General features: G+C 50.3%; 1 pseudogene; it reads right to left on the minus strand.

The window, feature by feature from the left end:
* Window positions 1-2645: 2645 nt before the first annotated feature.
* Window positions 2646-4351, minus strand: LOC119300449 (annotated as a pseudogene).
* Between the last annotated feature and the right edge of the window lie 2566 nt (window positions 4352-6917).

Consider the following 6917-nt stretch of genomic DNA (forward strand, 5'->3'; position numbering starts at 1 on the left):
GCTGTGTGCATCCTCAATGCCTCGACTTGATCGTGACATTGTGTTGTTGCAGAGGCCGGGTGTACTTGATATCGTCTTGATATTAATATAGTACCCTTTGTCGGAAAAAGTACTTTTTTCTATACCCTTATATATTGTGCGAATAATTTTGAAAGATGGACGTTGCATGAAGCCAATCCAGCGGTGCAAAGATGGCAAATTCGAGCACTACTGGCGATTGGATATCATCTACATTTCACCAGATTCTGCCACATATACAATCTAGAAGACTCCATGGTTGAACTTAAGCATAATACACAAACCTCAAAACACATGCACTTCTCCCTTGTTCTAGAATCTTCCGTATCATAATTGCCCAAACTTTTTTTTCTAGATGAATTGCCATTATTTCTTTTTACTTTATGCTTTACAACACACAATTCTGTGAATCTTAAAATAGATTAACTTTTTATAAAAACTAATGGACTGTGATATTTGGCACACGTGTGCCATATAAGCAAAACTGCCACACCTCTACTTTCATTTAAAAGTACCACACGATCCTCCGTCATTTGACCTCGCCTCCTCCCAAACGACCCCGGAGGCTCGTCCGAGAAACCTGCTTCTCCCGCACATCTCGCGCACCCATCCCCGAGAAAACTGCCACTTCTTCACGTCTACCACATAATTTCTCCCCAGGACAAAGTTACCATGATATTGGTATGCAAATTATCAGGCCTGTGTTGTGTAACTTACCATACTATTTACATAGAACGTACCAGGTACTATGCTTCAACAACTACACCCCTCCAAAGTCACCATTGTATTTTATACACAAGTTAGAAGGTCTTCGATGTGTAAAATACCGTGGTACTTACACATAAGTTATCAGAGTATATGTACATCAACCCCACCCTGGTCAAAATTATCATGGGTGGATTGTACATGAGTTACCGGGTCTACAGTACGTATATTATCATGTTACTTACACCTAAAAATCTGGGTGTGTTTCAGTAGCTTTTTCCATAGGTCAAAAAATACCACGATGTTTTTGTGTAACTTATCACGCCTATAGCACGTGTGCCTCTCATGACACTAAACATTATGTCACTTTCCCGTGGCACGCCATGTGTTGTGTTCATCCAAGAGGCCCACACGCGAGGCGAGTGTATGTTTTTAACAACTTGTTTTCCTTTGGTAAAAAAAGTTAACATCATGTTTATATTGCAAGTTATCGGTTATGTGGTGCTTATATTATCATGTTATTTACACAAAAAATATTAGGGATGTTTTGAATAACTTTTTCTTGGGAGAAAAAGTTATCATGGTGATTCCAGGTAACCTATCAAGCCCGTAGTGCTTAAAATATCATGCTATTTACACAAAATTTATCAGGGGTATGTTTCAGCAAATTCTCCCCCACGGGTCAGAAACTTATCATGGTGTTTAGTTATCGCGGTGCATATATTTTCATACTATTTACACATAAAAATGTCAGGGGAGGGAGGTATACTACCGTGCTATTTACACAGAAGATATCAGAGTATCTTTTCAAAAAAAAATCCCTACGGTCAAAGTTACCATGATGTTTCTACCTCAGTTATCAGATGTGCGCTGCGTATATTACCATCTATTTACATATAAATTATCGGGTATCTTTTCACATTTATCTTCCCCAATGGTTAAAGTTACCACGATGTTTGTATCTAAAATTATCAGGTCTATGGCGTGAATGTTATCGTGCTATTTACAGAAATTACCGGGGAGGGGGGGGGGGTTCAACAAATTTATTCTCAATGATCAAAGTTACCACAATGCTTGAAACAAAAAGTTTTTCAGTGCTAACATATTAAAGGCAAAAACATGTCAAAATAGTATTTCCCTTAGCTTGTTCAACAATCAGTGTCATAGGTGAGGTGGTTAGTTCCCTTTGTTGATTACCTGCAGACCAGAGATCAAATTCTAGTTCAAGCATTATTTTTGCCCAAAAATTGGGAAGTCGCGTGGGGCCATAATTGACGATTACAAAAATTAGGAAGTCACGAGCGGGTGTGCCCGCGGGAAAGGAAAGAAATCGGAAGGGAGGTCGGGGAGGACGTGCGGGAAATGAAGGAGATCGGGAGGCGTGTGGCAGTTTCGCAATCTGGCACACGGTTGCCATATACATATTTCGAAAACTAATTGATTTTGAATGAGATGAACTATAAGAATTAAACAAACATCTACATTATGTATATATGACTCAAAGCTTACATGCTATAGTATGATATTGATTCATAATTTGGTTGTCAAATCTCATGCGTGCAATACACATGTACGTTACTAGTTTAGAAAAGGAGGTTAAAACCCCAGCCTTCTCACCAAAGTCTCCTAGACTAAAAACAAAGTCTCCTAGTAGTCTCAAAAGAAAAAAACTACGAGTCTCCTGGTCTCCCCTCAATTCTATTTTCCATACGAAGGAGAAACCACCAAAAACAAAAGGCTAATCCATTTGGACACCTGATAAGTTTTCAAGCGAACTGGATATACAAATCATTACAGGAGGGCACGACAGCACCACTAATAATCCAAATAAAACAGAGCAAGAACAACTGAGAAATGGCAAAACGGTTGCACGGACCAGGCTTCATCGCAACCGGTAGTAGCCATAAAGTTGAACGTGCAATCTATGACTTCTTGTAAAATTCGCAGGTGATGGTACATTCTCTGGTGATGCTGTATTCGGCGACAGTGCACGAGTCTTTAAGATATCTGTTACCATAGACTAGTTCATGACGACATTTCGACAGAACAGGCATCTTTTCCTCGACCCTGCTCTTTACGGTGGCAATGGTGTACTCTGATCTCACAACTTCCACGGCTATGGTCTTACCCCAAAAGAAGAACTGGACAAAGATCTGAATCTTCTGCAGGGAGGGGTGTTCCTCCAGCCTGCCAATGAACACATCGGTCAGCGCCGTCTTCCAAGTGAGCAACGCTCGAAGCAGCATGACGGCCTGCAAGATAACATCAAACTGAATTTACTAACTGCAAACTGAATTTAGCAATTAGTATTTCTGCACTGATTTTGCAAGCATACGTCCTGTTTGCCGACTGCAATGTCCATCTCCAGTACGTTAGCCTTGTTTCTCTCAGACCAATGCTCCATCACAGACATCGCAGATGCTTGCTGAACAATTAGATCATCGCTGACAACATACTTCCCGTCCTCAACAAGCTCAGATGCCAGCAACAACGTGTTATATCATCCTCCGGACACCGGCAGTCTAGAGCCCGACACATGGCGTGGCTCGAAACGTTGAATGGCATAAGGCTTGGATCCAACAACATCTCTTTGGGAAGGCGGCCGGTTAAGCTGCCAGTGTTGTCGAGATCGATGACGCTTCTGTAAAGATTACCGAAGCACCTTCGAGATGTGAAGTGCCAGGGCCCGTGTTCTTGATGACAGAGCCGACCGGGTAAGTCAGGAAACCGAGGAGCAGGTTGACGAACTCATGGTTGCATTCAGCATACATGACCTTCTTTTCGCAGGTGTCGTAGAAGATCTTGATCTTGCTCTCTGGTGAAGAACCTGCAGAATCTTGATCAGACGGTAGAATGTTCCGATTGATGCTCGGTTTCATGGTGGCGCGAGCGGCACTATCAATTGATTCCTTGGGTAGAAATGCATCGGTCAATACGGTATCTGATGAGAGGAAGGCCTCCAACATAGCCAATAGCTAAATCATAAACCAGTCCAGAACAGTGAATCAGTAGTGAAAAATGATTCGTACTCACGACCGATGTCATATGTACTACTAGTAAATCTTCTTACCTGCTTACGCTCGACAACCTGTTTGACCACCTCAAAGCCATGGCCGATCCCATCACAACCCAACGCCTGCGGAAGAGACTGCATAGTCCTAGTGGATGCCGGCTTGACTGTCATGTCATCACTGATCACAAACCGTGCTTTGCCGCCTACAAATATCCCTTCGCCATCTAGCTGCTGGTAGGCATGCAAAACTCTAGCCATAACCGGGTAACACTTGCGTCGACTGTGAGTTGACTTGCAGAGCCTGGCAATAGATCAATAAGATGAGTCGAGAGCATTACTGAAAGATGACCAAAAGGGTAGATATACATACGGGAACTCGTCTGTGTGAGCAGGAGTGAGCAGTGTCCTACAGCACTCCTCAACATTCAGCAGCCCACGCTTCCCGAGGGTCCTGACGCTATCGCGGAGGCTGGAAAGGCAGCACGGCGATGGGGTCGCGCAGGACTGGAAGCGTGAGAGCGGGAGCGTGAGGAAGGTGAGGAGGGCATCGACGAAGTCGGAGCCGGCATCTGCGAACAGGACGCGGTTCCGGGACCTGTCCACGGCGAGGTTGATCTTGATCTGGACGGCGGCCATAGTCGAGCAGGTGGAGTCCCACGGGCGAGGCGACGGATTTACTGATGGCCGGACGCCTGCGGCGTGTTTAAAGAGGAGGAAATCACACACACATGGGTAAGGGCATCTCCAGCCGCGTCCCTAGAAAGACCTCCCCAGACGATTTTTTCGCGCCAGCGCCAATAAAACGGCCCAGTCGCGCCTCCAGGAGCCCGATTTTCGCCGGTCTGCGCCAAAAACATCGCCGGCGGACCCAAACCGAACCCGGCGCGCTGGGGGGCGCCCGGGGCGCCGGGGCGAACTGTTTTGACGCGAAACAGCCGCGGGCCCGCCGCGTCAGCGACACGGCGCCTCGTCTTCCCCCAACGGCCTCGGTTCCCGCGGGGAATCAATGGCAAGGCTGCCGCCGGTCAGCCTTGCCTTTGATTCCTCACGGGCGGCGCGTCACGGGACGACGCGCCGACGCCTCCCCTCCCTCGCACGCGTACACACGGGTGCGGCGCAGCTATATAGCCGGTGGCCTGCACTTGCCTGTGCCCACACCAGCCCTGCCCCTCGCCGCCGCCTAGCTCCTCCCTCTTCCTACCTCTCCCGAGCGTCGCCGCCCAGCCCCTCCCTCTATCTCTCTACCTCTCCCGAGCCCGTCGCCATGGCGAAAGCTACCCCGGAGACGAGGCGGCGGCCAACGGCTTCGGCCGCCGTTCGCTCCGCGAACAGGAGTCCTGACTCCTGTTCCAGGCGAACATCCCGGCGCCGCCGGACATGCGCGCCGGGCCGACGGGGTGGAGGCTCAGCGCCGGGGGAGTGCCCATTCCTCCGTTGCCCGACGCCGTGGCGAAGCCGAAGTACTTCGCCGAGGAAGTCGAGGTCGTGCGCGCCTCCCTTACCGACGCCCAACTCTCCCTTCCCCGATACGCCGCCGACAACCACGCGGCTTGGGCGGCGTATTTCGAGCGCCGCCAGCAGCAGCGCTTAGCGTCCACCAACGGCGCGCCGGTGGCTGGTGGCCGGCAGAACAGCGAGGGCGCCACCTGTGGTGGGGCGTCCCCGGCCGCACACTCGAGGGCGTGCTGACGTACCTCGAGGGCGGCAACGACCCGCCGTTGGCGTACCCGGCGAGAGCTGCCGCCCCGGCGCAGCACCGATGCGCCGGGCCATGGGCGCCAAGGAGGTTCGGGTCCTCCTCCTCTTCTTCCTCCTCCCGATCTTCATCCCACTCCTCCCACTCCGGCCCTGCTCGGCGTCAAGGCCGAGCCCGCGGCGGAGACGCCGCTCGGCCGGCGCACTCGCAGCGCCGGCATCGTCATCAACGAGGGCGGCCGGCGCGCCAACTCGTCGGCTCCTCCTCCGCGCTTCGTCAAGCCAAAGACGGAGCCGGGGCTCGCGGAGGTTAAGACGAAGCCGGGGCTCACGCCGGTGAAGAAGGAGCCGGCCGCGCCGGTGACGACGGAGCTCGACGACGACGACGACGCGGCCCTGGAAATGGGCGCGCAGGGACTCCATAGCGATGGAGAAGGAGCGCCTGGAGAAGGCGAAGGAGCGCCAGCTCGCTGCCCTGCTTCGCTTCGCGGAGCGTCGACGCGACCGCGACGAAGGCGGAGTCGTCGTCATCTGCGACAGCGACGATGACGACGACGATGCGCCGCCACCAGTCCGGCATGGCGACGCCGGGCAGGGGTCCAGCAGGGGCGCCCGCGTTAAGGAGGAGAAGGCCGACGACGACGATGGCGGCGACGGCGGCGACTTCAGTCACTTTTTCCTTTAGATTAGTTTATGTATATGTGCTATGTAATGAAAATCTGCGAACTTCGCCGAAATGTGCCGAAATTTATCGTGTTTGGCCGAATTTTATCGTGTTTAAGCCGAACTTCTTTTATTTTAAAACGTGCCTGGGGCGGTCCTGGGGCCAGCGGCTGGGGACCAACTCGCCCCCAGACCCAATTTTTGTGCCGGCTCACCCCTAGCCGACGATTTTAGGCGCCCCCTGGGGGCCAACGGCTAGAGATGCCCTAACTGAGCAAGTGAATAAAGTGTGACGCTTTGGGAATTTGAAGAGGTGATTAATTGTTGTCGCCGCCGAATCCGATGAGTCCAAGCTTAAAACCGCGAGCAAATTGTCCATTGTAATTGCCTAACTTCTTCGCTCTTTTTTTGTTTTTCACCTCACTTCTTCGCTCAAGCGTGCCAACCATGTCTGCTCGCCGCAAATGCTTATTTTAGTGGGCCCTGTAGATTTGGCCCATTGAGTTCCGTCGCAACAGTGGGCCTGTTTTGGACCGCCACTGAATAATTAGAGAGCCCAGCCTTTCCCAGCCTTTTCAGTTCGCCTCCGGCTGCCATGTTGGTGCTGAGAGGTGGGGGACCTCGGCCTCGGATCTTTAAGACCTCTATGTTCTTCATCATCATCTAGTGTGAAGGAAATATGCCCTAGAGGCAATAATAAAGTTATTATTTATTTCCTTATATCATGATAAATGTTTATTATTCATGTTAGAATTGTATTAACCGAAAACATAATACATGTGTGAATACATAGACAAACAGAGTGTCACTAGTATGCCTCTAC

The sequence above is a fragment of the Triticum dicoccoides genome, chromosome 5A (genome assembly GCF_002162155.2).
Source record: "Triticum dicoccoides isolate Atlit2015 ecotype Zavitan chromosome 5A, WEW_v2.0, whole genome shotgun sequence".
NCBI classification, from domain to species: domain Eukaryota; kingdom Viridiplantae; phylum Streptophyta; class Magnoliopsida; order Poales; family Poaceae; genus Triticum; species Triticum dicoccoides.